The sequence below is a fragment of the Mauremys mutica genome, chromosome 4 (assembly GCF_020497125.1).
Source record: "Mauremys mutica isolate MM-2020 ecotype Southern chromosome 4, ASM2049712v1, whole genome shotgun sequence".
Lineage (NCBI taxonomy): Eukaryota > Metazoa > Chordata > Testudines > Geoemydidae > Mauremys > Mauremys mutica.
In genome coordinates this window covers 30,199,101-30,226,780 of record NC_059075.1, presented here as the reverse complement: position 1 = coordinate 30,226,780, position 27,680 = coordinate 30,199,101, and the positions used below count along the sequence as shown (strand labels likewise).

Here is a 27,680-nt window from a genome sequence, read left to right as displayed (position 1 = left end):
TTGGGCTTTCTGTTTTTGGAGCCTCCCTAAACTCCCTGAGCATTTCACAGTCATTATCACCATCTTGGTCAGGTGGTTGGTAGTATATTCCTACTGCTATTCGGGCCTTGTCTTTTTATTCAAGCATTGAATTTCTATCCATAAAGATTCAACAGTCTTGATTTATTTAAAACTTTTACTATATTAGACTGTATGCTTTCTTTCATGCATTGCGCCACTCCCCCACCAGTGTGACCTATATATTGTGAACCCTGGTATTTCTGTGTCCCATTGATTATCACCATTCCACCAGCTTTCTGCAGTGTCTGTTATATCAAAATAATATGTAATCCTTGCCCAAAGGAGCTTCCAATTTAACACAAGAAGTACTACATAAAACCATAATTCAGCAAAGCACTTAAGCATGTGGTTAACTTAATTTAGGTACACGCTTAAGTGATTTGCTGAATCAGGGTCTGAAATAAAATGTTGGAAAGTGGATCAGAGACTAGAAGGAACTGCTGAGATTGTAAGGCTAGTAATAGAAGTGGAATTCAAGGAGGGTTGAGAGTGTGTTTTGGTATAAAGAAATTGGGAGGCTGACGCGAGCATAGGTAGTGGCAGGATAGGCGACATGAAGCTGATAGTGGGAGAAGTGAGAAATCAGACTGAAACACAGACACTATAGTCCAGGGGTTGGCAACCTTTCAGAAGTGATGTGCTGAGTCTTCATTTATTCACTCTAATTTAAGGTTTTGTGTGCCAGTCGTACATTTTAACGTTTTTAGATCTCTTTCTATAAGTCTATAATGTATAACTAAACTATTGTTGTATGTAAAGTAAATAAGGTTTTAAAAATGTTTAAGAAACTTCATTTAAAATTAAATTAAAATGCAGAGCCCCCCGGACCAGTGGCCAGGACCTGGGCAGTGTGAGTGCCACTGAAAATCAGCTCGCGTGCCGCCTTCGGCACGCATGCCATAGGTTGCCTACCCCTGAGCTAGAACAACAAACAGAACATTGCCCGTTATCAGCTTAAGTTCAAGCTAACCTATCTAGACCTGACCACACCATGCAAAAAATGGAAGGCATGTTAGAAGCATCCTTCCATTCGTTGGCTTCACTGAATTAAGTAGCTTGAGAATAGAAGGACCTATCCCACCATGCACTCACAAGCCCATATATATTTAATGTGCATTGTCACATCTTCACTCCACCGTTAATAATTAACTCTGCCCCCCAGAGAAAGACAGGAGAATGGAAAAGGAAGAGATACATGAGCTGGAATTTATGCTAGGATCAGTGTAAATGACTAAGCATACAAGTTTCATTCAAGCACAAGAGACACAAAATAATGAGTTACTGGAGATGAGATACACTAGAAGACAGCACTATATTATTAAAAGGAACTTTATATTGAAGAGAGAGAATAGGATCTTTATGTCTCTTGTATAAGGATTTGAAGAGGATGTTTATTTAAAAAAAAAGATGTAAAATTTATTTTCAAAGTTCTAACCACAGTAAAAGTCCTTTAACTATATTTACTAGAGATGGTCCCAGACTACAACCATTATTCTGATTCATCCAATGTTTCCTTTGGAGGGGAAAGGTATTCAGATTACAGATCTGATCCAAAAGCAAAAGGAGCTTAATTCTCTAGATCTGTTCCAGACAAGGCCCAACACAAGAAAAATCTCATGAGAGTCACTGATCTCCTGGGATTTTCACCATTCAAGATGATAGAAGTGCTGTGAACTCAGCTTGCAAGATCTGAGCACCTTCAAACCTGAATCTGAATACTGCCATGATTCAGCCTCAAATGGAACACACGCCTAAATCTATTCTGGAGCCAAAAATCCCCTCCTCAGCCCACCTCTAATATTTGCTCGCAGTATCAGAATTTAAAATGTTTCTCTCCAGTTTCACCTTCTAAAGATGTATGTTTCTTTTACTTTGTGGGTTTTTGTTTTAAGATGTCTTTGAATTTATCCAGGGGGGAAGGAATAGTCTTATCTCAGGTCTTTGGAATCACTGTCTACTTATCTTTAAAGCATAAAAAACAGGGTAAGCTTTTCAGACTTGGGTTCTTAAAGGTAGGCCCTTGAATCCATATGTAGGAACCTAGATAAATTTGGCTTGATTTTCAAAGGAGCAGCGCATTTGCAACTTGGGAAGTCCCAGAGATCTCGGCACCATTCAAAAACCAGGCTACTTACCAAACCTCAGGGTCTAATTTAAGTTTAGGTGCCTCAAATCTCAATTTGAAAAGTATGACTATAGAGTCACTGTGGTTTGTTTATGCATTCATTTTCCCTTCACCAAAACTGTCTTGCCCATGATCACTTAATGAGTAATGACCTCTTCCTAGCCAAGTCACAAGGGCATTTCTGTGTTCACGATCTGTCTGCCATCTTTGAAGCCATTGATCATGGTCTCTGCCTCCATTTTCTACTATCTTGTCATCGTTAAGTCTGTGTTCTTCCTGATATCCTCCAACTTTGACTGCTGTTTTGGTCTCTCCTCACCCTCCCTTTTTACCCTTATCCGTTGGTGTTATATTCTTGGGGGCAACAGTTTTAGGAAGAAATCACTGGAGACAGCTGTAAACCTAAAAAGCAGCCGTTTATTGCCACACACTGAACTAACCAAAAACCAGCCAATACTGGCTGGGCTATCCCCTAATAATCTAACTCATTAAGGCTGGGTAATTACCTCTCACCACAAACAGTGGCAATTTAGCAGCCTGTCCATTGAGCTCCACCTTAACATGAGTAGTTGCTTTAAGCGGAAGATGCTATAGCTTTTTATACACAGTCTAAGGGTATGTCTACACTACCCGCTGGATCGGCGGGCAGCAATTGATCCAGCGGAGATTGATCAACTCCCAAGCGCTCTCCCATCAAATCCTCTACTCCAGCTCGGCGAGAGGCACAGGCAGAGTCAACGAGGGAGTGGCAGCAGTCGACTCACTGCAGTGAAGACACCACAGTAAGTCGATCTAAGTATGTCAACTTCACCTATGTTATTCATGTAGCTGAAGTTGTGTAACTTAGATCGATTTCCCCTTCCCCAGTGTAGACCAGGCCTCAGAGACCAGCGAGATGGCTACACCGGTGTCTAGTTCCATGCCTGTAGGTTTGCTGTCCAACAACGAGGTTACCCAGTATTCATGTGAGCCCACTGCCAAAGACAAAACGTGGAGTGGCTCTTCTTGTGATGAAGTGTCTCCTTGGTCATCCTTGGTCTGCTCTAGGGTATGCAGATTTCCCTTTTTGGTTAGCCAGACCACAGGCCTCTTTTTCTTTTGTTTACAGGCATACTCAATGTGTCCCTTTTTGCCACAGTGTCGACACACCAGGTCCTTACACCAGCATTCTGATGCATGGTGACCCGGCTTACCACAGTGGTAACATTCCTGACTCCCCACAGTTTTGTGGGTAGGTTCTTGTGACACCTTATGCACCCATGGGGATGCACCGATGGATTGCACCTCCTTTGTTGTCAGTTCCATAGAGACTGCAATGTCAACAGCCTTCAGTGAGGTAAGCTGAGCCCTTGTCAATAGGCTGTTCCGTAGAGCTTCACTGTGCAGGCCACACACTAACCTGTCACGTAGGGCATCATTTAGTATCTCCTTAAATTCAGTGTTCTGCAAGCTTTCTCAAAGTTGCTACAAATTGTACAACTGTTTTGTCTTCTTTCTGGTCTCTTTTGTGGAACCTATATCTGTCAACAATTACCAATGGTTTTGGAGAAAAATGGGACCCCAGGATTTCCACAATGTCACTGTAAGATTTGGTCTCTGGCTTAACAGGGTGTAGTAAGCTGCATAGCTTGGTCCCTACAACACGTAGGTCTTGGCCCCTACAACTTAAGAATATTGGCACCTTCTCCTCTGTAGTGTCATTTGCAATAACAAAAAGCTCAAAACGCTCAGTATACACATGCCACTGCACTATAGTCTTCTCAAAAGGTTCCAGTGGCCCTGTAAGTGTAGCCATGGTTTTAGTTTCAGTTTGCACAGCCAGTTTTCACCCCCTTCCAGAAGCAAAAAGGTGTGTGTGGGCTTTTTTGGTACCTTAACTTCTACTTCCTTCTGTTGCTGGGGCAGCCCAGAGATCCCATCCTCATTGCCACATTGTTATATCCTTGGGGGGTAACAGTTTTAGGAAGAAATCATTGGAAACACAGAGAGCTGTAAACCTAAAAAGCAGCCATTTATTGCTACACACTGAACTAACCAAAAACCAGCCAAAACTGGCTGGGCTATCCCCTAATAATCTAACTCACTTGCCATAGCAACAACAAGATTATATTACCATGACAACCAAATAGACAACAGTTGGGATTCCTCAAGGTTCTCTCTTTAGTCCTCTTCTCCCTCCCCCCCCCCCTTTTTAAATATATTCTCTTCAGCTGAACTCCCGTGGGTTCAACTACCATTTCTGTGAGGATGATGCCCAAATCTGTGCCTCTGTCTGTGACCTTCACACCTTTCTCCAGTCTTATCTCTTGAACTTTCAGACCTTTCTTCGTAGATGTGTCACATCACCATCTCACACAGTGTTCTGCCAAAAACTGAATTTCTTATTTTTTCTCCTTTTAAACTTTTGGCCCCCTCCCACACATTTACGCCAGACTGTATGTCTATTCTACTTTCCTAACTTCCTAATTATTACTTCCCAGGGCCGCCCGGGGGGGGGGAGCAAGTGGGGCAATTTTCCCCAGGCCGCGAGCCCCACAGGGGCCCCGCGAGTCCTGGCCTGGTGGCGGTCCAGGTCTTCGGCGGTGGGGGGCTCTTCAGTGCTGCTGAAGACACAAAGCGGGTGAAGGCCCCCCCACCGCCGAAATGCCGCTGAAGACCCGGACCACTGCCGGGTGAGTACAAGCGCCGCAGCTCCCCCGCTTTGCCGCAGGCCTCCTGAATCCTCTGGGTGGCCCTGTTACTCCACATTCCTCCTGATCTCCCTTTGGTTTACTGCTTCACTGTGTGCCTTCTTAGCTCTGCACCTTCGTTCATTGTGCCGGAAACAAATCTTCCATCTCTTTTCTCTTTAAAACCTATTTTCCCCACAAATTTTTTCTAACCAATTCCTTATCTCTTCACAACCTCCCTTCTGTACTCTTGTTCTTCTCTTGTCTGTCTTTGAAACATATAGAACTATATTTTGTAAAGTGCTATTCATGTCAGTATATAAATGATCTTTTAAAACAATAATGGACATTTAAGAATAAATGTTTAGCATGTGCAGAGGTAATTCACACTATCAATTCCTACTAACAATATTTGGCACGATGCCTAATTCCATGTGGACTGAGTTGAAACTGTACCCCAAGGGGTCTAAATTGCGAGAATGTTGCTTGTGAAATCAGATTATCACCTTGATTATTTTCCATATGCATTAGTCTAGGAAAATGATACAATAACACAGTTTGCAAGCCAATTCTGTAAGCTGCAGAGTCCCCCAGTCAGTGGAATGTGAAGGTGCTCAGCATATTGGCAGATCAGTACCCTAATAGAGAAATAAAGGTTTCATAACTTGCCTTTGCTTGCAGAAAATTGCAGAGAAATTACATCAGTAACATGCTAATTTGGAAAAACTTTAGAAAGAATCATGACTTTAAAAGAAGAAACTAAAATATTGCTATATATTATCTTTCAGTTGGTTCATTTGGTATTTAATACTTATTTTAAACTGTACTGCTGGCTATTATGGCTCTTTAGGCTTAGTCCTGCTTATAGAGCAGTGAGACATAATTCCTTCCTGTAGCGATGTGACGCCTCACCGGCGTGGCACCTCCTGCTGGTCGTCCTGGGAATTAGCTCTCCAGCTCCAGAGAGCCCTCTGCTGGCCGATGTCCCACTTGCCGCTGGCCCCGTGTCCCTCCGAGACCTCGGTGCCCCTTTACCTTGGGTGCTGCCCCCTGACAGTACCCCCACTCTTTGGGTCTCCCCACCCAGGGGAACCCATAACCCTCTACCCCCACCTTGCCTCAGTGGCTACTGCCAGTCATCATCTAGCCCCCGCTCACTGGGGCAGATTGCAGTCTATACTACTCATCATCGGCAAGGGGGTTTTGGACCTGCTGCCTTTGCCTACCCTGGGCTGCACCTCTGCAACCCCAGTACGCTTTCCAGCCTTTACCAAGGCCTTTACCAAGGCTTGCAACCTGGGGTCTTTCCAGCCTGGAGCTCCCCAGGCCTTTTCCAAGCCCTGCTCCACTCTAGGTACCCTACTGAGCTCCCAAGCAGCCAGGCCCATCTCTCTCCACAGCTATGGAGAGACTGCCTGTGCTCCTGGCCCACAGCCTTTTATAGGGCCAGCGGTGGCTGCTTCCCCAATCAGCCTTGTCTTTGGCTTGCAGCCCCAGCCCTCTCCCAGGGCTGGCTGTAATCCTTTCAGGACCCGAGCGGGTGACTACCCCACTACACTTCCCTATTCACCTCCTGTTCTTGGGGTGTCACAATTTCCCCTCACAACCCCTTTTCAGTGTTTTCTCTGACCCTCTCTTGCATAAACAGTACTGCTGGCTAGTGTGCAGCCCTGTGCTGAGTCCTGGCTATGACCCCACCCCACCTATGTTCTCATTGAAAGGACTGGTGGAAAATTTTCTGTTGAAACTGTATTTTCAATTAAATGGAATTTTTTTGATAAAATTTTGTCTTGTAGAAAATTTTGATATTTTTTTCATTAAAAAGCTGATCTCCCGAAAAGTGAAATATTTTGATTCTGATGCTGCAGTGGTGCCTCATGGGAGTTGTAGTTCAGGTGTCTCACACTCCCATTCTCCTTTATGAGATAGGCTCCCCACCTGGACTTCATCTTCCATGACACACTGTGGCCATGCAACTGCCACACACCACCTCTCCTCACCATGAGCAGAAACCGTGGCTCTTCATGAGGGATGCTGTGTGACAAGGAGCCCAGCCTATAGAGGAGAATGGGAGCATGATGCATCTGAATTACAATTCCCATGAGGCATTGTTGTGGCATTTCAGAACACAAATATTTTGGTTTTCAATTTCTTACTGAAAACTCTGGAAAAGTTTACTAAACAATTTTTTGTTGTTGCTTTTAATTTAAATTTTCCATGGGAAAAAATCCACTATTCCAGCCAGCCTTACTCACTGGGGTAGCATCAGGCATACAACCCCTAATCTCCCCACCTTCCACTCCCAAATCATGATTGGAACCGCTTGTACTTGACAAGACAAGAGGGTAGGTTTCTAATCCTCCTCACTTCCTTACATGTCCTCATGGGCCCATGGCACAATCTTGCCCTGTGAGATCACTAATTTACAGTGTGTGCCTGTTCTCGGGCTGTTGGGGGAAACAGTACCTTGCATGCAATATGGGTCACAGAATTATTTAATGATTACTTAAAACAAACTTAAGTAAAAGTTTTGTGACCTAACAGTTGTCTAATTTAAGGCAACGCTGTTTTTCATGCCTTAGAACATCCTGTCTCTCTTCAGTTATTACTGATATTATGACAATGGTAGCATTACATGTTCTTATCTCTTGTTCTTTTGAGCTGAGAGAACTTTATAATTGTAATTTAGAGCAAAATTGTTAGACTTCCCCTTAACTATGATTTTTGTTTTGCACATATTTGTTCATCTGCTCATGATTCTATGTGCATTGTTTGGGATTGTCCATTGTGCGTGTGCACAAAGTCTATCATTTGCACATGCAAACAGTAGTGCCCACAAAATTGCACATTCAGAAGTTAGAAGCCCCATTTTAAGTGTCTTTCCACAAAAGGAGAGAGATATATATATATATATTATATATAATTATATATATATATATATATATATATATATATATATATTATATATATATATATATAAAACATATATATATATATATATATATATATATAAAACATTGCTAACGTCTTTAAAATTATATGCATGCTTTAATTTTAGTGTTTATTTTGTCACCTTTAATCTTGCTTAGTCAAAAATGCTCTGTGCTATTTTCATATGCATCTACATTGATCTCTCATGCTGCTACAGCTGTCATTGCTTTTAACTATTCAACCACTGAAGGTTTGTCAAGGTTTTAGGGAGGTTATGTAATCTGGTTTATCAGTAGGACAAAGTCAGGATGAGCCCCACCCTGACATCTGGTGGTAAATTATGGGGAGTGCAGAACAAAGTTTAAAGTGTTGCATTGGTATTTCGGTTATTTGCATTGGCACTCCCACCCCACTTAGCATACCGCAAAGCAGCATGGGATGGTTATTTTCACAGCTGTGAGAGCCCCAATTTCGTTGTTATTGGGGCAGGAGGAATGAAATGTTGTCACCCTGATTGGGTAAATGGGGAACTACAAAATTGTCTTGTGATGGGGGGTTTCATTGTCAGCTGGATAGCGCTGGCTAGATGGGGCACATGAGTTCCAAAACCCATTGAAAGGAGAGAGGCTGGGGACAGAGATCTGTACTGAGTGGTGCAGGCTTCTTGTGTGAGCCAGAAGCACCAGTCCCACTGGTGCCTCTCTCCACTGTGGAATGTCAGAGTTAATTTTTGATTCCCTTAAGAATCTAGATACAGGTTACTGAGCTGAACTCACTGGGGCTCCCCTACTATGAGCTGGAATCACTAAGAGCTGAAATCACTGAAGAGCTGGACTTGCTGAGCTGAGAGCACTGAGTACTGTGCTTATGAGTGGGGGAGCCTGAAGCAATACCGTGGAGCAGAGCAGCTGGCAGAGCGGAGTGGAGCAGTTTGTGCAGCCCTGGGTGATTGGAGCCAAGAAGCTCGTGAGGACAGCTAGAGTGGCTCACAGGACAGCTGGTGGGCCAGAGCAGCTGGCAGAGCGGAGCAGCCCACAGAGCAAGCGGAGCTGAGCTGTTTGCGGGGACGACTAGTGGAAGCAGAACCCCACGAAGAGGCAGGGCAGTTGGCCCCGAACCCACGTAAGGTGCCCCTTTCTACCCAGGCTGGGGAGGGGGACCTCTGCAGAGAGACTCTTGAACTCTGGGGCTGCACTGACCCGGGACAGAGACTTTTGGATTGTGGGACTTTTGGGACTGTGGGTAATTTGGGGGTTGCTGGACTCAAGGGCCCCAAGAGAAGGACACGGCCCAATTTGCTGGGGTGGGTCTTTGCTCACGGTTTGACCTATGAACTCTAGTTGAGGTATTTTCCCAGTTTAATGCTTGTTGTTTATCTCATGTAATTAAACCTTTTCTGCTACACCAAGAGTCTGTGCTTGCGAGAGGGGAAGTATTGCCTCCTCGAGGCGCCCAGGGGTGTGTGTAAGATTTTCCCAGGTCACTGGGTGGGGGCTCGAGCTGGTTTGCATTATGTTGTGGGGGAAGGGACCCCTATGTATTGAACCCGGCCCTTGCTGCTATTGTTTCGGCCCGGCAGAAGGGTTACATAGTGCTTGCTGATATCAGTTTATCATTGCTGCACTGTTCTCTGTCTAACTGGTAATTCTAATCTGTTGCTGTTAGATTATGAATACTTCTTAATGTCAGAACATTACCATTGCGCATGTCATAAACTACTATTTTCTTACACTTACAGCACTGTTCAATATCTTTTAGTGCAATCCCAAATGTGTGTAGGCTTTGCTGGAGCCCTAGGCATAACTAACAGTGTGAACCAAAGGATGTGAACCATAGTAGGCCTGGCCTTGGAAAAATAACACATTAGGTATTGGCTAGCCAAGTAGGCATATTCCTGACTGGACAGGATGGTACAAGAAAACCAAGAGTTCGGAAGTAACTATGTAAACACATTCTTAAGAATGTGGTACAAGGAGTCGGTGTGTTCCTGTAAGATAAGGATAGGGTGACAGGATAATGGATAATAATGTTTTTGTTTGAGCTAGCTGGTACAGGAGAGGAATGGTGGTTAGCAATGTCTGGAGTGTATTATGTAATTTGTTTGTATCAGTGTATAAAAGAAGTCATAGGAGTGGCATCTTTGGCCAGCCAAGGGGACAGTGTCCCAGTGTGCTGACTGAACTGGTACCATTGTTGCAAGCATACATGTCCTAGTGTATCTGTAGCTCCTATGGGGTGCTAGTACTGTGCTTTGTGGACAATAAATCTGGCTGAGCATCTTTACCACTGAACTGAACCTGTCTTTCTTATGAACAGCATCGAGGTCTGTTGAATTAACATGCTGCACTCTCTGTTAGTGCAGCTGTCATTGGAGCTCCAAGAACAGTAAAAACACTGAAGCAGCAACAACATTCCACAGCACTAACAACACTGGTGACCGCAACCGCTGATTTGTTAAGTGATGAGCAGCCCACTCTAGGGGTTGCGACCTAAGATGGCAGAAAATGCTAGTTCTGTGAAACAGTCTATCATGTTAAAGCATAGCCTCTTCAGATTTTCATCCAGTGATCTCTTACAGCAAGTCTGTTCCTATATATCCCCTGGAATCCTTCCATACTCTTCCAATATCTTGTTAGCTTCCAGAGAATTATGATGGTAACTTTTCTGATTATTGTAAGGATTTGTAAATCTGATATCTTGTTCAGTATATTGCCCCAATGGCTTTGTCAAAGTTGCTTGTTGGTGGCTTTAATAAAGGCATGTATCTAAAGCATAGTTACCATTATCAGTAAAATAATTTTGGGGTGAGACATTTAATGCAGTACACACCATAACTGTATAAACAGACTAGCATGGAGCTGGCTGCTATAGTAAATTAAATTGTAATTATTCTAAGTAGTTAATAATCTTGTTTATCTTATGCAGTTATTCTCAGAAACATGACAGCCAATTTTGTCCTTCACGTTTGACTTCTGTTTTGTTGTCTTTGATGTGCCTTAATCTGACATATTTCCCTTTGGATCTGAGATAAGTGTAATGAAAGCAGGTGGATGTCTTTTGAAGTATTTTCATTCTCATGCATGAATTCTCATGGTTTCAGCCCAATGAATAGACATGTTGTTACTCTGATCTCTTGGATATGTAACGCTGTGTTCTTATAGGCTATATTGACAGTGGGATTATATTGACAATGGATTTTTATTTTACATTGCCAAAACATGATTCTGTTTTGTTGTATTTGTACTTGGACTGTGTAAGAGCTTGGTGTTACCTGATGCTGTGAATTGTAAATTATGTTATTAAAACTGATGAATCACCATATAAATAACATTAGCCTGATTCTCAGGGAAGCTGGTTCCCCAAGAATTCCTCTGGTATAAGAGGGATCCTTGAGTGATGTTGCAGGAATGGCTGGAGAGAAGGAAGATCCCCCTTGAGCTACAGGTATCCTAAGGTTAAAGTTGTTCTACTATGCAGTGGCTAGACTGGCCTCAGTTTTCCCCAAAATCAAGGAGTCAGAGTAGCCAGTGTTACCTCTTTCTTCCTCTAATGCCAGGTCCTATGCTGAGCAAAAATGTTTAGTTTCCTGTAGAAATGCATTTGATTTCACTTCTTTCCTGCATGTTTACCTGTACACTCAAATACTGAATGTTAAATATACCTGGGTAGAATAGAATCCTTCTGATGTATAGGATCTAATATTGTCTGTTCTGTATATTTCAAATCATAATATGAATTGGGTTCTATACCCCATCCAACTAGTATGAATTCACCAGGAAAAGAGATCAATCCTATTGATCATAGTTATTCAAACACCAACATGGTTTTTTAAAATAGGTAGGTTTATTTTTAGCTCACCACTCGTTAGTGGAGTCTGGGTTACTAAAATTGCCTCATCTTAAACATTAATATAGCTCACCTGAATATGTTCATAGATCTGCTATTTTTTAACTACTTGAAACAGCTTCTGTGAATTAAACGTGTCTAAATGCAGCTTCATTGGGTAGTGTCTTGTATAAAAGAGCATTACAAAATGCTTCCAGAGAATTGCATGCTTGAGTTAGCCTTGCTTGAGTGAAAGGGGCCACACTATGCCACGGACCTTGAGCTGCATATAATGATTGTGTTAGCAACCGACAAATTGTGCTAACTTGAACTGTAGCCTAGTGCCCCTGCCAGGCCAGCCAGCTTGAGTTAAAGCACCACCACACTCGAGTTAAGAGAATGGGTGTTAGGGCAACACTCAAATTATAATTTGAGTTAATTCTATAGTGAAGACAAGCTCTCAGGTTAGGTCTAAATTTAAAAGTTAGATTGACATTGCTACATTGGTGTGAAAAAACCACACCCCTGACTGACGTAGTTATGCTGATCTAACCCCCAATGTAGATGCAACTACATTAACAGAAGAATACTTCTGTCAATGTAGTTAACTTTGTTTAGGGAGGTAGTGTTCCTACACTGATTGGGGAGGGGGGGGAACCCTTCCACCGGTGTAGGCTGCACCTATGCTACAGGGTTACATTGGCATAGCTACGCCGACATAGCTATGCCAGTATAGTCTCCATAGTGTAGTTGTAGCCTCAGTGTCCTGTTTATCCATCTGTAAAATGGGGCTAATAATGATACACAATTGTAATGAGGCTTACTCAAAGTTGTGTAAAGCACTTTGAGGTCTCTGGAGGAAAGTGGTTATGTAAATATGTAGCATACTCATTCCAGAAGATCTGCTGATTTTGAGATGGTATCATCAAATAAACAAATTATAATATGTTAGCAAGCGAGAAGAACTAGATAAATGAATGGAGGATAGGTCCATCAATGGCTGTTAGGCAGGATGGGCAGCAATCGTGTCCCTAGTCTCTGTTTGCCAGAAACTGGGAATGGGCGACAGGGGATGGATTACTGGATGATCACCTGTTCTGTTCATTCCTTCTGAGGCACCTGGCATTGGCCACTGTCAGAAGACAGGATACTGGGCTAGATGGACCTTTGATCTGACCCAGTATAGCGGCTTTGTACATTCCCAAATAATTTGAGTTAATGAAGTTAGCTCAGACCAGTTGCTATACTCAACAGGCTACATTCAGCCAGGCTGATGGATGGAGATACAGACTGCATTTCTCAGCATCAGTGTGGGGGAAGGGGGATCAAGTCTCCACCTCTGCTCCCCCTGCAGGATTACTCTAGAGAAGGGCAGATTGAATCTGTGGCTAAGGCTTTCTCTCATCCGTGCTACCCATGGGCACACTCCTCCTCCCTCCCCCTTAAATCAGCACTGGTCCTCTGGCAGATGGAAGGTTGAAGCTTCTGTGCCACTGCAACCTCCTTCCAGTGGGCTTTCTGATAAAATGACCCTGCATTCTGGTTCACATCAGCAGGAGCCTGTTTATCTCCTCTTCGTCAAATTCTATTTGCCCACTAGTTTGGAGCAAATAATTTTTTCGGGGGGAGGGAGGGGAAATGGGTTAATTCTTTTTCCTCCTTGGTTGTTAGGAGGGATAGGTGAGCAGAATTTGTGCCTGGACTCATGAGAGTGGAAATGTGAGACAGTTTGGCAAACACCGTTATTAAAATAGCTTATTTTAAGAGAGAATCCTGTAAGCTTGGGTACACATTTCACTGGAATATTAGGGATTGGTCTAAGATTACGTTAGGGCCAGATTGTGATCCCCTTACACATATTGAGTTGCACCTTAGTCCAAGGGTACAGGCTCATTGGAATCATGAAAGTGAATACGGATATCGCTATCTAGCCCCTATCAGGGCAAGGCCAGAAAAAGAAGTTCCCAATCCTCTAGTCCTAACCCCTTGTGTTTTGCAGAGCTCCTATGTGTAGTATTTCTTATCTAGACTATTTTAGATAGTAGACACCTAAGGTTTTTTTATTCATTGTATAAAGAACATTTATAGAGCTGTATAAATAATGTAACTATTCTTGAATATCTACAGTGGTTGTGATTCATCCACTGTTAGCTGTGTATTCCACTTCCTTGTTTCTCCTACTGTTAAGAACTTTATCCCAATATTTAATCTAAACTTTTCCTTCCTTAGCTCCTGGGACTCCATATAATTCCCTGTCTTCATTTATATAGTTACCTCAAAGATACTTATAGATGGTGATCATGTCCCTAGTCTCTTCTTTCCTAGACTATATAAATTAATCTCCCTCAAGGCTTCAAGAATAAACTTTGCAGCTTAATCCCATGGAACCAGTGCAAACATGTATTGGAAAAAACATTTTTCTGATGTATTGGTTTGGGATTTTCTTGTGAGCGTCATCCCCTCATTTTGAGTTGTGTGCACTGTAATAAAACAATGGAAGGCAAGCCTCTCCTACAGAGTGGCAAGGCAGATTCATTAATAAATTGCTGGGGAGAACTCTCTGCTTAATATTTAACTTCTTGGTCAGTTCATGAAGCTTGGTAATAAATTAAAATAAAATCAGCTCAGAAGATCATGAGGCTCCTTATGGCCATGCTTTGTGGTAAGAGTGGTGAGCTCTGACATAGCTTCGGCAATAGGGCGTATTGTACTGCAACGATGTGTCACTTGTGTTTAGAAAGCATCACTCCAAGTTCACTAACCCATCATTACTGTAACACTGAGGGCAAACTGCAGAAGTGAGGTGCCCTTCAGATGACCCATTCCCCTGTGATTACCTTGCACAACTAACTATTGGAAATAGAAACTGATGTGGTGTGAGAACTGTAACCGCATTTTGTTTCTTCTCCATCTTTTTCCCCTTGTTTAAAGTCCATTTGCTCCTGTGGCCTGTCTTGTCATACTCATAGATTATAAACTGCTCAGGGCAAAGGCTGTGTCTAATGTTCTCTCTATAAAGCATTGTGCATTCCTGTGGCATTGCATGCAAATATTTAATAATAGCAAAGGGGTGTTACCTATTAGTACATGAAGATATGTGAGTGTGCAGGATTGTAGGTTAAAGCAGAAGGCAGATGGGGCTATTTTAATTTACAACTTTGTATCCTCTCCTTTAATTAGTTTCCCTGCTACACTTCTCATTTTGCAATAAAAATCAGTTTTATTCTGGAATATTTAGTGCACTTTTAAAGCAGAGTAATTTTATTCTTGAATAAAATCACTTTTATTGCATAATAGAGTATCCCTAGATATCTGTTCTGGAATAGCTATTGTGGTCAATTTCCTGATGTAGATAAGTCCTTACTCTAATGAATGTATTTACTTATACAGTCTTGCACCTATGTACGAACATACAATTTATATCCCCACTGCCTTTACACATCGCCTCTGAATTTGACCCCCAGGACGTCTTACATCCATATCCCACTGCCTGCTAAAGTGTAATTAACAGTGACTTACATATCACTTCTGAATCTGACTTTTATAATCTATGAAAAAAATATATTTCCTCATTAGATGTTAGGGTTGAGGTTTCCACTAGACCCATGGGCTTCTCCAAAACTGTCGAGAGGCTGTTCTTCTGGCCAGATTCTGTCTGAAAATAGGAGGTGATTGAAGTGCAGATTGTCAAAATAAACATTACATAGTAGTAGTTGAAAGAGAGACTCTCTGTATTCTTTTAGTGATGGTTATAGTTCCCTGGTGAATTTATAGAGCAAGAAGCAAATGCCCAATGGAATACCAACAGGGGGAAAAACAGCACCGAACCATGCAAATCAGGTACCTTTGCAAAAGGTAGCTAACGAGCACATTAAATACACTGCAATGAAAGGGAAAATGTATTCTAAACTCAGATAGCATTTTCTAATACTTCCAGAAAAATATGATGTACAAGATAGAGGGCCAAATCTTGCTCATCTATTTAACCGTGATAGGGTTACCTGTGTGAAAAGTATAAGTAAGATTTGTTATGTTGGCATCATGTTATATCACCAGGCAGAAACTGCAAACCAAGATGAATGTTTGCAGTTTTGCTGAGTGAAAACATGCTAGTAGGTAAGCAGTATTGCTAGCCCCAAATATTTAAAAAGTATGAATCAGGCCCACCAAAATCATGAGATTTTTATTTATTTATTTATTTATTTAAATTAAAGTTTGGCTACTTTTATTTTTTTGAGCATGTAGGGTTCTTTGAGGTTTTTTTCCTGCCAGCACAAGAGCTAGAAACTTATTTTTGTTTTAAATGAAAGCTGTGATTCTCACCTAATTACATGATTACAGCAGCTTGGGGCTTTGGGGAAAAACACCCAATAACATAGGACTCGCAATCAAATCATGAGGATTGGCCACACTGTGAGCATTCCTCACAGAAGGAGGCTGCTTTATTTTTATTTTTCTATTTTTGGACAATATAGGAAAGGGAATCTAAAAACCTCTCAGGAACATAAGGTATTGAATTTTAAATGGTCCTAATTTTTGGACTCTGAAAATACACCTTTTATATAGACACACAGTGCTTTCTCAATACACAAATGATCTGAGTGTTCAGGTGCTCAGCAGCCACAATAAAGGCCAGATTTTCAGAACTCTGCTCCCATTTAGACATGAAAATAAGGACAAGACTTGCAGAAGTTCTCAGCAGTTAGCAGCCATAAATTTAGCATGTTGCATTCACATTGGGTCCTTAACATTTTTGAAAATTCTGGCCTCTAGTCAGTCTAGTCTAAATATCACCTACAAAATAGGATACAGGTGTTTCCTTTACTGTATAATTATTGTACCTTTATATTTTAGCTATTCCCTCTGTCATTGTGCTGATTGACGAAGCCTTTTGGACAATGCCCAAGAAAATGTAGTGTTGGAAATAATCCAGCCATCGGTCCGGGGGCCTCTGCATTTTTATTTAATTTTAAATGAAGCTTCTTAAACATTTTAAAAACCTTATTTACTTTACATACAATAGTTTAGTTATATATTACAGACTTATAGAAAGAGACCTTCTAAAAACGTTAAAATGTATTACTGGCACGTGAAACCTTAAATTAAAAGTGAATAAATGAAGACTTGGCACGCCACTTCTGAAAGGTTGCTGACCCCTGGACTAGATGATTGAATAGGTCTTTCTGACACTGCCTTCTAGCATTCAGCCACCATATCCAAATAAAGCTATCAAGGAGAGTAACTCCAAACCACACCTGTTCCTGACGTTGTTTTTACATCCTTCCCTTTTTGGTCTCTGTGGGCCTGACTTTAGGGCTGTAGTGTGAACTGACACCCTGCCACTATACTTTCTACCAATTGCTTTGCATTTCCGTGCCCTGATGAGTCTCAATAGTCAGTTTATTCAGTTTTTTATCTTAGCCTTGTAAAAGGTATCACTTACAGCTTTGTGTCATTTTTCATCTTCATCTACAGGCTAACACATCTAGCCTACCCAGTTATACTTTCTCTGTCTAGAGGGTTTCAGAGAAATTGTACGAATAAACTCAAAGAAGTTCTTTAAAAATAATGAATTTCATTTCTTTCCCGGTGCATTCTGCATTTGGGGAAATATGTGTGCCATTACTGCTACTTTACATGAGTCACCATGCTACACTTGCTGAAATAGAATGGATTGAAATACCCATTATTATGTATTAGCTCTGCTGCAGGCACTGCAGCACAGACAGCTTCATTTAAAATGTACTTCTGATGTGAAAAGTGACTCTGGAAAACTACCTCATGGGGTTGCATATTTCTTTCCTCTGAACGTTTTCCAGATCAAATCTTTTCAGTTTACAAGTAACACAGTGGATTGTTTAGCTGCCAGCACTGCAAATTCATCCTGTGGTCTGAGAGTCAAGCTGGATTCTTCCAAAGTCATCAATTACAATGGCTGTGCAACTGGAATTTGGGTAGCACTTTTGTTGAGGATGCATGTAGCAGAATAGCCTCCAACATATGCTCCTGTTGCTGTATGAGCTCTGTAGTGCTAACTAAAAAAAGCTGGTGATCCCTTATTTTATTCACTAAAGACTGCAGGAAAGTATCCAATTGGGTGTGTCAGAAGGAGATATTTTATACAGTTACTTTTCAAAGGAGAATTGCACTTTAAATAGCATTAGTGGTATTTGTCACAGAAAAGGATTATTTTAGCTATAATCCAGTTATTTCCAGTAATAAAGATGACCATATATCTGGAAAGGACTACCGCTAGTAGAAATCTTTGCTCTTTATCTTTGAAGAATACACTCTGATCCTCTCATGTGATACCAGTTACATGAATGTCCTCTTACAAATGGAAGTCCTCAAATGTTTAAAAAAGAAGTCAACTTTCAACCTGTGGGCCAGATTCTTGTATTTGATGCAACTTCATTGTGCCGTTCAAACAGCACAAAAGAACCAGATTTTGGCCATAACTAGCCAGCTCTGAATTTCCCGTGTTGGGAGCTCTCATCTGGCATAAAACCACCCATGCCAGCTCCCATGACTGCTCCCCCACCACCCATATAGGAAGTGTGTTGGAGGGGGGAAGGGGTCTTGTTCTGCTCTGCTAATTGTCGGGTTGCAAATGGTCCAATAGGGATGATACACCACTGACATAAGCTAGAGCAGCCCCAGGGCACACAAGCTCACAGAAACAGAGTTGTAACCACCTTCCTGACGTCCCCCACTCTCCTTCACCAGAATTCTGAAACAGGAGAGACTCTAACCCAGTGGGTCTCAAACTTTTTTTTACTGGCGACTCCTTTCACATTGCAAGCCTCTGAATGCGACTCCCCCAATAAATTAAACATACTTTTTAATATATTTAACACCATTATAAATGCTGGAGGAAAAACAGGATTTAGGGTGCAGGTTGACAGCTCGCAACCCCCCATGTAATGACCTCGCTACCCCCGAGGGGTCCCGACCCCCAGTTTGAGAATCCCTGCTCTAGCCCAACATGTCTTAAAATTGTGTTCCTTTGCTTCTTCACATGTCCAATAAGTTTGACAGTGCTCTTTGTTAATTTATCAAGTCTCTTTGGTGTTAAAACCAGACCTGTCTCTCTCCTAGTTCCTCTTATTTAGATTTTCAGTGAAGTCATAATGCAGAGTTTTTGACATCATGTTAATTGTCTTGGCAGTGGATTGTTGGCTTTGTTTGATATGGGTGAGCTGGATGAACTTGTGAATGGAGAAGCTGTACAACAAACACAAATAATTGTTATAATTTGGTTTTGAGAGGGAATTTTAAAAGTGCCTATGAACAAAAAACATTGAGCTTGAGATGATGAGACAGAAAATTAAGGGAAAGCACATGGTTGTTTGTCAACATTTATCTCTTCAAACTGGTTCTGGCTGGGAAGTCTGTCTATGAAAAGCATGAGGAATTACATGTGGAATTTTGGATCCTCTGACCTTCTCACAATGTGTCAGCATGATCATCCACTACTTTGCTGAATATTTCTCTCTGCAGACATGGGTCCTGTTTCTGCAAACCTTGCCCACCTGATAATATCATTGAGGGCAAGTTCAGCCTTTTTGCTTTCTTGCTCTTTCTCAATAGATTTCTACCAAATGAAAATATTGCCAGATATGTAGCCATCTATTCTTTATTGAAACGAAATACAGTAGCCACTCAACCAGTGATCATTGGACTGAGAGACACCATCTTATTTCCCAGAGGCCACTGAAACCACCAGTTCATTCATATAGGCAACCGAATAGCTGTCAAATGGTAGTAAATTTTGGATACTAGCAATATGCACTGGAATCAAACTGATTTTTCTTGGTTAACCTTGTACAATAAAGCAGAAGATAAAACATGTACAGAGCGCACCAAAACTAAGCACAGACTGTTTGGCCTCTGTTGCTGATTTAGAACAGTTGACTTGAGTTGATCTAGCAGTTTCATGGTGAGATTGAAACTGCAGATCACCTCTTCTCTTCTAGTCAGGTTACCATGGTTTTGTTACCTAACTGCTGTTATCTTGCAATAATAACATTGACATGCTGCTGTGTGGAGCAATCAGACACAAGCTATCCTTAATACTAATCTGTAAGATATCCTAGTGCTCTCACAAAGGAAAGAAAACCAGTCTGGTGATAGAAAATCTCCAGCTCTTTAAAGACATTTTTCTAAAGAAGAAAGCAAATGGGAGCCAGGGAGAAAAGTCAATGGCCCCAAACTTATGAGTCCTTTTATAAGCTTGAGGAGTTTAAAAACATTAACAGATGGACCAATGCACACAAAATGCTGTTCTCTGATATGCTGATACAGTGCAATGCTGCTTCAGGAGGTGAATGTATCATATTGCTTCACATTTCCATATTTCTGCAGATAATTGTTACTATATTTTTATTTGATTTTCTGACTCTGCTTTAATGAGTGCAAATAGTTTTCTTAAAAAAGAAATTAAATGTAAATTTATATTTTAATAAGGCATAAGTGTAACTTTTCCCTGTAGCTAATCCTGTCTTTTATAGAAATATCCGTAATTTCAATCTGATGGAAAGAGAGCTTTTAAAGGCTATTTCATTAATACACCATCCTTTTTTATCTTACAGTACACGTATTAAATGTATTTAATAGTTAAGAATTGAGGCAGTCATTTGCTTCATAAGCTGCTACTTGCCATGGCACAGATAATGCAAATTGAATTAATATACTGCAGAGATTAAATTTGCTAGTAATTTCTACAGATTGTGCTAGGGAATGGGAAGCTTACTGTGCCTCCTGCCATATGGTACTCAGCTTTGGATAGAAAGTTTCATCTTTGGCTTTGCACAGCATTAAATTGATTACGTACAAAAGACCCTCAAATAGATTCAGTGGTGTTTCATGCTAGACTTCATTGTTATGTATTGTCATTGCCCAGGCTGGGCAGTCAGGCTAACTATTCTTACTACAGAGTTACACATAGCGGGGTTTCCTTCCAGAGTTGTTTCATGCAAACAGATGTGTGTCTTTGAAGTGCTGGTACCTAATTGCTCTTCACCAGTGAGTGTATATTAACATGCATCAGAGGAAGAAATGATCATTTTGGGGTCTGTCCACGTGATTTTGATACAAAACTGAAAAACAGCTGTCTAATGGGAACAGGAGTTCAAAGCTTGGGAACCGTCATTTTTTCAGCTGGCATCTGGGATTAAAAGTAGAGTTATTATTTTCATTTTAAGATACCAGCTTTCCTGGGTATCAGTTGCCCATGAAGAACATTTTCCTCGTGTAGAGACATTCCTCCCCTTGAAACATTTAGTTGTCATTACTGAATTTGTGGTGCATGGATAGGCGTGGTAGGATGTGATTTCAATGACTATCTGCTGGTAAAAAGCGACAAAGAGTCTGACAAAGTGGGTATTCATCCACGAAAGCTTATGCTCCGATACGTCTGTTAGTCTATAAGGTGCCACAGGACTCTTTGTCACCTTTTACAGATCCAGACTAACACGGCTCCCCCTCTGATACTTTATCTGTTGGTAAACATCCATTTCAGCATGTCAGTTGAAATCGATGAAAAAAATGTCAATCGGTAACAGTGGGTGGGACTGCAGCTTTGCCCCCTTCTGCCTGCAAGGTCTAGGTGTCTCCAGCCCTGCAGCAGTGAAGGGAGCTCTCTGCAGCTCCACTGTCATGGCCCCGCTCCCTCAGTCCCATGACCACAAGGCTACAGAGGGCTCCCTAAGCTGCTGCAGGGCCAGTGAAACCTGATCTCTGCAGGTGTCGGGAAGGCTGCAGTCCTATGAGGGCAGAGCACCGACCCCCAGCCAGGACTGCGAGGAGGATGAGCCCTCTGCCCCGCCCCTTCTCTGAGGTCCCACCCCCACTCACTCCATCCTGCTGGCTGCCCCTAAACCTAGGAGCCTGCTGCTTCTGGAAGCTGCGCAGAGCCACAGCAGGCAGGGAGCCTGCCTTAGCCCCACTGTGCTGCCGACCGGAATTCTAACAGCCCGGTCAGCAAGGACACCTGACAACCCTACTGGCAAGGATCCAGTGTCACCAGCCCCACATCTTCATTGTCATGGCCCCACTGACTCACTCATCAGCCACGAGTGCAGGAGTCATCCCTGGGCAGGAACTGTTCAGCAGCACTCTGTGGCTGGTGGTTTGTTCTCCTCCTTGAAGTCCTGGCTGGGAATCTCTGCTGCAATGGGCCAGGACTGCTGCCTTCCCAGCACCATGTTCAGGGAGCCCCCTGCAGCCCCTGGTCAGTGCAGCCCTAATCCTAACCCCAATCCTACCCCTCCTTTCATTCCCAGCCACTGTAATAATAAAAAATCCTTAAAAATAAAAATCGATGTAGTTGAAATTAGAAAAAAAAAATTGAATTCCGCCGAGCCCACGCATGTAACAGCATTCACAAAGTTAGGGTTTTCTGACAATTTGGAAGAAAAGTATAGAATTAATGTACTGTATAGCATTTTTGTGTCTTTATACAGACACATTAGAATGTATTGAATCTGTTTAGGAATGGACCACTAAAAAGTCAAAGACCTGTAGACTATTTACTTAGAGGATACTCCATTGATTTAAATAATTATTATTCCTGTTTGTAGTCAGCCAAACACTGAGGTTCAGCTGAAAACAATAAAAATCAACATGAATTTTCTGTGATAAAGAACAAAGTAGAAACTGGGACAGAATGTTCGGAATGGCACAGTATGCTGGTGTGATGTTCACATTTGTTCCGTTTCCATAGTTAGCATTGAAATTCAAATAAATCCAGTCAGCATTTTTTTAGTCAAAATAACTGCTTTTGTTTCGTAAGCAATTTTATTGCTATCACAAACCTGAAAATGTGAGGGTCAGATAATGATAGCTCATGTTTATGTTGTGCCTTTCATCTCAAACTTTACAAACATTATCTGTTGTTATTACAAATCATGTTTATTACGGTAGTACCTAAGGGCCAACCAAAAATGGGGTAGGTGCCGTACAGACAGAGTACCAGATGGTCCCAGCCCTGTAGAGCTTCCAGTCTGAGTATACAAGACAGACACAGGCTGGGGAAAGGTGTAGAATGCATGCAGAATGAGCAATGTGATGGTGGCAAACATCATGTGAGTTGCACAATACTTTGGGAGTGGTGGATTTACTTAGCCGGGGATTGGTAAAATGGGAAGGGAAGGAAGGGGACGGGGACAGAGCAGGGGAGAAGACAGTGAGAGGAGCAGGAGTGGAGTGAAGCTGAGGTAAGAGACTCTGAGCAGAGATGGGGAGCAAACAGCCAGTCAGCACAGGGCAGAGGAGGTCAGAGAACATTTAACAGTTTTGACCTGAATGGAGGTGAGAAAGGTCCCCTCCCTGCTTTGGCTACTCCTGTTCCTACCCACTGTAGTCTCTGGCTGGCTCCTCTCTTCAGTTTCCCCCATGGCCACGTGAGGGGGAGGAGGAGAGGCACCACCTGGATCCTAATGCCCTTTGAGTTGGGGCAATCTCCCCTGCACAGTTCTGGATTCAGGGGGGAGATGGAGAGGTATGGTTCCATCTGGGCCCCATTTTACCCTCTCGCCTCTAGTGCAGCCATCCCTGCTCTGGCTGCTTCTATTCCTACCAGCTGTAGTGTCTGTCTATATCAAGCTCTTCACCCTGATTTCTGAAACCCTTACCATTTAAACACCTGAGCTGATATAAAAACTGCATCTAGGGTTGCTGTACCCAATATTAGCTAACAAATTAAAACAGTGAGACATTTTCAGTAGAGGGAAAGCACTGACCGCCTTTTGCCACGGTAGCCATTTCCCATGATGGATATTTCACACCTGGGACTTTGTGCCAGGGTTTCTGCCAGCAGAAACAGAAACAAACCAGGCTAAATCCAGCCCACCATAACAAACTAAACCCTCAGGGGGAATTCAGGTACATAGAATGTCATTACTCAAATTGTAATTTGATCAGAACAGAGAGACTAAAAAATGCCTTAGGAATATCAATGAGCAAAAGTGGTCAGGACATTCATTTTCATAGATCCCAAGGCCTCAAGGGACCTCTGTGATCATCTAGTCTGACCTCCTGAGTAGCACAGGCCATGGAACTTCCCCAAATGATTCCCAGGGTAGATCTTTTGGAAAAACATCCAATCGTGATAAAGAAATTGCTAGTGTTGGAGAATCTACCATGACCCCTGGTAAATTGTTCAATGGTTAATTACCCTCACTATTAAAACTTGTGGCTTATATCCATTTTGGATTTGTGTAGCTTCAACTTCCAGCCATCGGATCATGTTATACATTTCTCTGCTAGATTGAAGAGCCCACTATCAAATATTTGTTCCACGTGTACTTAAAAACTTTGATCAAGTCACCCCTTAACCTTTTCTTTGTTTATGATACACTCAAGAAACTCAATCTATTTATCACTATGAGGCATGTTTCCTAATCCTTTAGTCATTCTTGTGGCTCTTCTCTGAACCCTCTTCAGTTTATCAACATCCTTCTTGAACTGTGGACTCCAGAACTGGACACAGTATTCCAGCAGTGGCTACACCAGTGCTAAATAGAGGTAAAATATCTTCTCTACTCCTGCCTGAGATTCCCCTATTTATGCATTCCAGGATAATATTAGCTCTTTTGGCCACAGGAGTTTATGTTCAGTTTACTGCCCACCACAACCCCCAATTCTTTTTCAGAATCCCAGCTTCCCCCTCCTGTAAGCATGGCCTTCATTCTTTGTTCCTAGATGTGTACATTTACATTTAGCTGTATTGTTTGTTTCCACCCAGTTTACCAAATATTCCAGACACAGCTCTGTCTCAGTGACCTGTTCTCTCCATTATTTACCACTCCCCCAACTTTTGTGTCATCTGCAAACTTTATCAGTGATGATTGTGTTTTCATTGATAAAAATGTTAAATAGCATAGGGCCAAGAACTGGTCCCTCACTAGAAACACACCAGCTTGATGATGATTGCCCATTTAAAATTAGATTCTGAGACCTGTCAGTTATCCAGTTTTTAATCCCTTTAATATGTGTCCTGTTAATTTTATTTCGTTCTAGTTTTTTAATCAAAATGTCATGGAGTACCAAGTCAAAGCCCTTACAGAAGTCTATTACATCAACAAAATTACCTTTATCAACCAACCTTGTAATCTCATCGAAAAAAATATCAAGTTAGTTTGACAGGATATATTTTCCATAAAATTGTATTGACTGGCATTAATTATATTACCCTCCTTTAATTCTTTATTAATTGAGTCCTGTATCAGCTGCTCCATTATCTTGCCTGGGATGACTATCATCCTGGCTCATCCCATATGTCCTTTTTTGTGTGTGTCTTCAGAAAGCTGTGGATTCATTTTTAAAGTTTCTTTATGATTAGGAAAAACAAGTTGTTATTTTATTTTATAACTGTTGTAAAATGAATCTATTCTCTGATGCGTGGGGTTTTGGTGCTGGTTGTTTTTTCCTGAAATACGAGCACCCATAAAGAGACCCATTCAGTGTTCTTTCCTTCTTCCATTTGTTCCATTCTCCCAGCTCTTGTATCTTGCCTTCTAGATTGTCAGCTCTTTGGGGCAGGTAGTGTCTTTTACTATACGTGTGTACAGTGCTTAGTAGACTGAGACCCTGAATTAGTTCGGGCCCCTGGGAGCTCCTGGTCTACAAATTATAATGCTAATTATTTCAATAACATTTAATTTTTTTTATTCCATCCCCAAACAAGGATTTCATGTTGGTTTGACAGTGTGTTGTGTGTAAAAGAATGATACAAAGCACAGGATGGATCATTGTTCCTGGGGTAAAACTGCATGGGTGAGAGCCGAAGGAAACAATTTTGCAAAGTTCCCCACACAGAGTTTACCCCTCATTGTTCTGTCAGAGGAGCCAGCCCCAGCTCCCAGAGGCAGATTAGGGGTTTATAGGTCCCTGGTCCACAGCAAATGGGAGGGTCCCCCCCACCCCCAGTGCTCCTGCTGGGGAGCAGGGCCTGCAGCTCCCCATCAGGAGCGCTGGGCGGGCAGAGCAGGCTGGGGCACAGGGCGCCCATTTTTCTGGGGGCCACCCAATTGGCCAGGGCCCCTGGGCATGGGCCCTGTTGGCCCAGTGGCTAATCTGCCACTGCCCACTCCCCCACCTGCTTCCCCAGCAAACTCAAACTGCAGCCCTGCCCCAATCCCACACATCCCTGGAGAGCCACAGCAGAGCAGTGCTTCAATGTTGGGGTGACCCTGCTCCCCTTTCCAGCTTCCTCTACTTGGTTCTGTACATGCAGATGCTCGTTTCAGCACACAAATGAGTTATGCTCCCTGTAATGGGGGGGGGCACATGCATAAACACAAGGCCTTTAAAATTTGGCCCAACCACTCTGTGATGAGAGAAAGGGCTGCACCCACATATAGAAATGCAGTCAGTATTTGGAGAGTATCACCTAGATTTGCCCTCATTGCTTGAACAAAGGGAATGTGTTAACTGTAATACTTTGGTCTGGATTTTGACTGCTTCTGAGCACATTCATGGGAGTGGGTGGAGGAGAGGGAAGGCGTAGGTAGCTAATCTAGGCTTTCTGCCTTACTCCCTTGTGCACCTGCACTAGGTGCACCCAGAATGCCAGTGCTATGTCCTCCCTGAGCGACTGGGGAGAGAACAAGTTAGCATAGCCAGATATGTTGCACATGCCACAGTGGCTGGGGGTGGGCAAGGAAGGGGGTCATAAATGCATCTGCACAAGCCCCTTCCAGCATGGCTTTTACTCAAAGAGCCCGTCATATGCATCTTTTTTTTTCTTTTTTTTTTTTAAATTGCAGTTCTTTTCTCCCTGCAGCAGAATGCCGCTACCATTGTAAATAACTGTGACAGGAAAATGTAGAATATCTTTTATGTTCAGCAGCCTATTAAGAGTCGGTGTGTCTCTTGCTTCTGTGAGTGAATCAACTGGTGATAAAGTGAAGAAATCACATGCCAAGGCAGGTTATAAAACAGCTGATCCACGTGGCTGCTGAGATTTTTCTATCAGGCTTATGAGATTTTGAAACTTAGTTCATTGGCAGGCTGCCTCCAACAGTATCGACAGGGCGTATGGGAGCAATGCTCTCATGCTAGTCAGCAGTGCCTACTGGAATAATCTGGTAACCAGCTTAAATATAGGCAGGTGTCAGTATTGTGCACGGGTTCCCCCTGGCTTCTGCTCTGTAAATCCTCACTTTAAAACCAGGGTAAACAATCAAAGTGAGGCACCGGGATTAACTTCTGTAACTCCTTTTAAACTCTGTTTTGAGACTTATTATTTACACACTTCCATATGCATTTTGGTGCTTGTATTGTAAGTAGTTTGGTAGCTCAGCAGAATCAGCCCTCCAGGGTTGTTCTCTTCTGTTAAAGGTGATTAACCCTCTTTCTTTGTGTTCCATGTTCATGGCTCAGAATAGAGAGTTTTCAAGCTCCTTCATAAATTGTACAGAAAGGTAGTGAGTGTCCTAGGCACCTCCCCTGCCATTCATGAAATTGTCAGCCATTTCCCCTGCCCTCTGTTCACATAACAGCCCTGTAGTAACTATTATTCTTGTCAGTTATTAATTGGTATGACAGTAGTGCCAAGGAAACCTAAATAAGAGTCCAAGCCCATTATGCTACTCTCTGAACAGGCAAATAAGAGACAGTGCTCTTGTCCATGAGAGTTTATAACCTAGTTTGTCAGGACTCCAAAGGTGGGGATAATGGACAGCTGCGGTGAGGTGGGTTGGGAGGACAAGGTAACAACAGGATGATCTGTGGTAGTTTTCCTGGAACTGTCCTGTTAGGGAGAATATTTATGTACTTCCAGCTGTCCTCAGAGCAATTGGTGGGTGTTCCTTTTTGGCAAAATTAGTCACACTGTACACCTTTCAGAGTAGCAGCCCTGTTAGTCTGTATCCGCAAAAAGAACAGGAGTACTTGTGGCACCTTAGAGACTAACAAATTTAGTCTCTAAGGTGCCACAAGTACTCCTTTTCTTTTTACTGTACACCTTGCTTTCCATTTAATCTTCCCCTCCCATCTCAGCTGAAAATAGTGGAGAGACAGCTACAGTTCCCATCCCCAGAAGACGGAAGGATCCTTCCTTCAGTATT

General features: G+C 42.3%; 1 protein-coding gene across 4 annotated transcripts in view; it reads left to right on the top strand.

The window, feature by feature from the left end:
- SLC24A4 (solute carrier family 24 member 4) overlaps nt 1-27,680 on the top strand; it is a 149,149-nt gene that overhangs the window by 73,796 nt on the left and 47,673 nt on the right. Inside the window, exon 1 of one of the 4 annotated variants that reach the window (XM_045017115.1) lies at nt 3,388-3,521. The exons of the other annotated variants lie outside the window; for them this stretch is intronic. The gene's annotated coding sequence lies outside the window, so the exon portion shown is untranslated. Of the gene's footprint in view, nt 1-3,387; nt 3,522-27,680 lie in introns of those variants that run through there. 4 annotated transcript variants of the gene reach the window in all.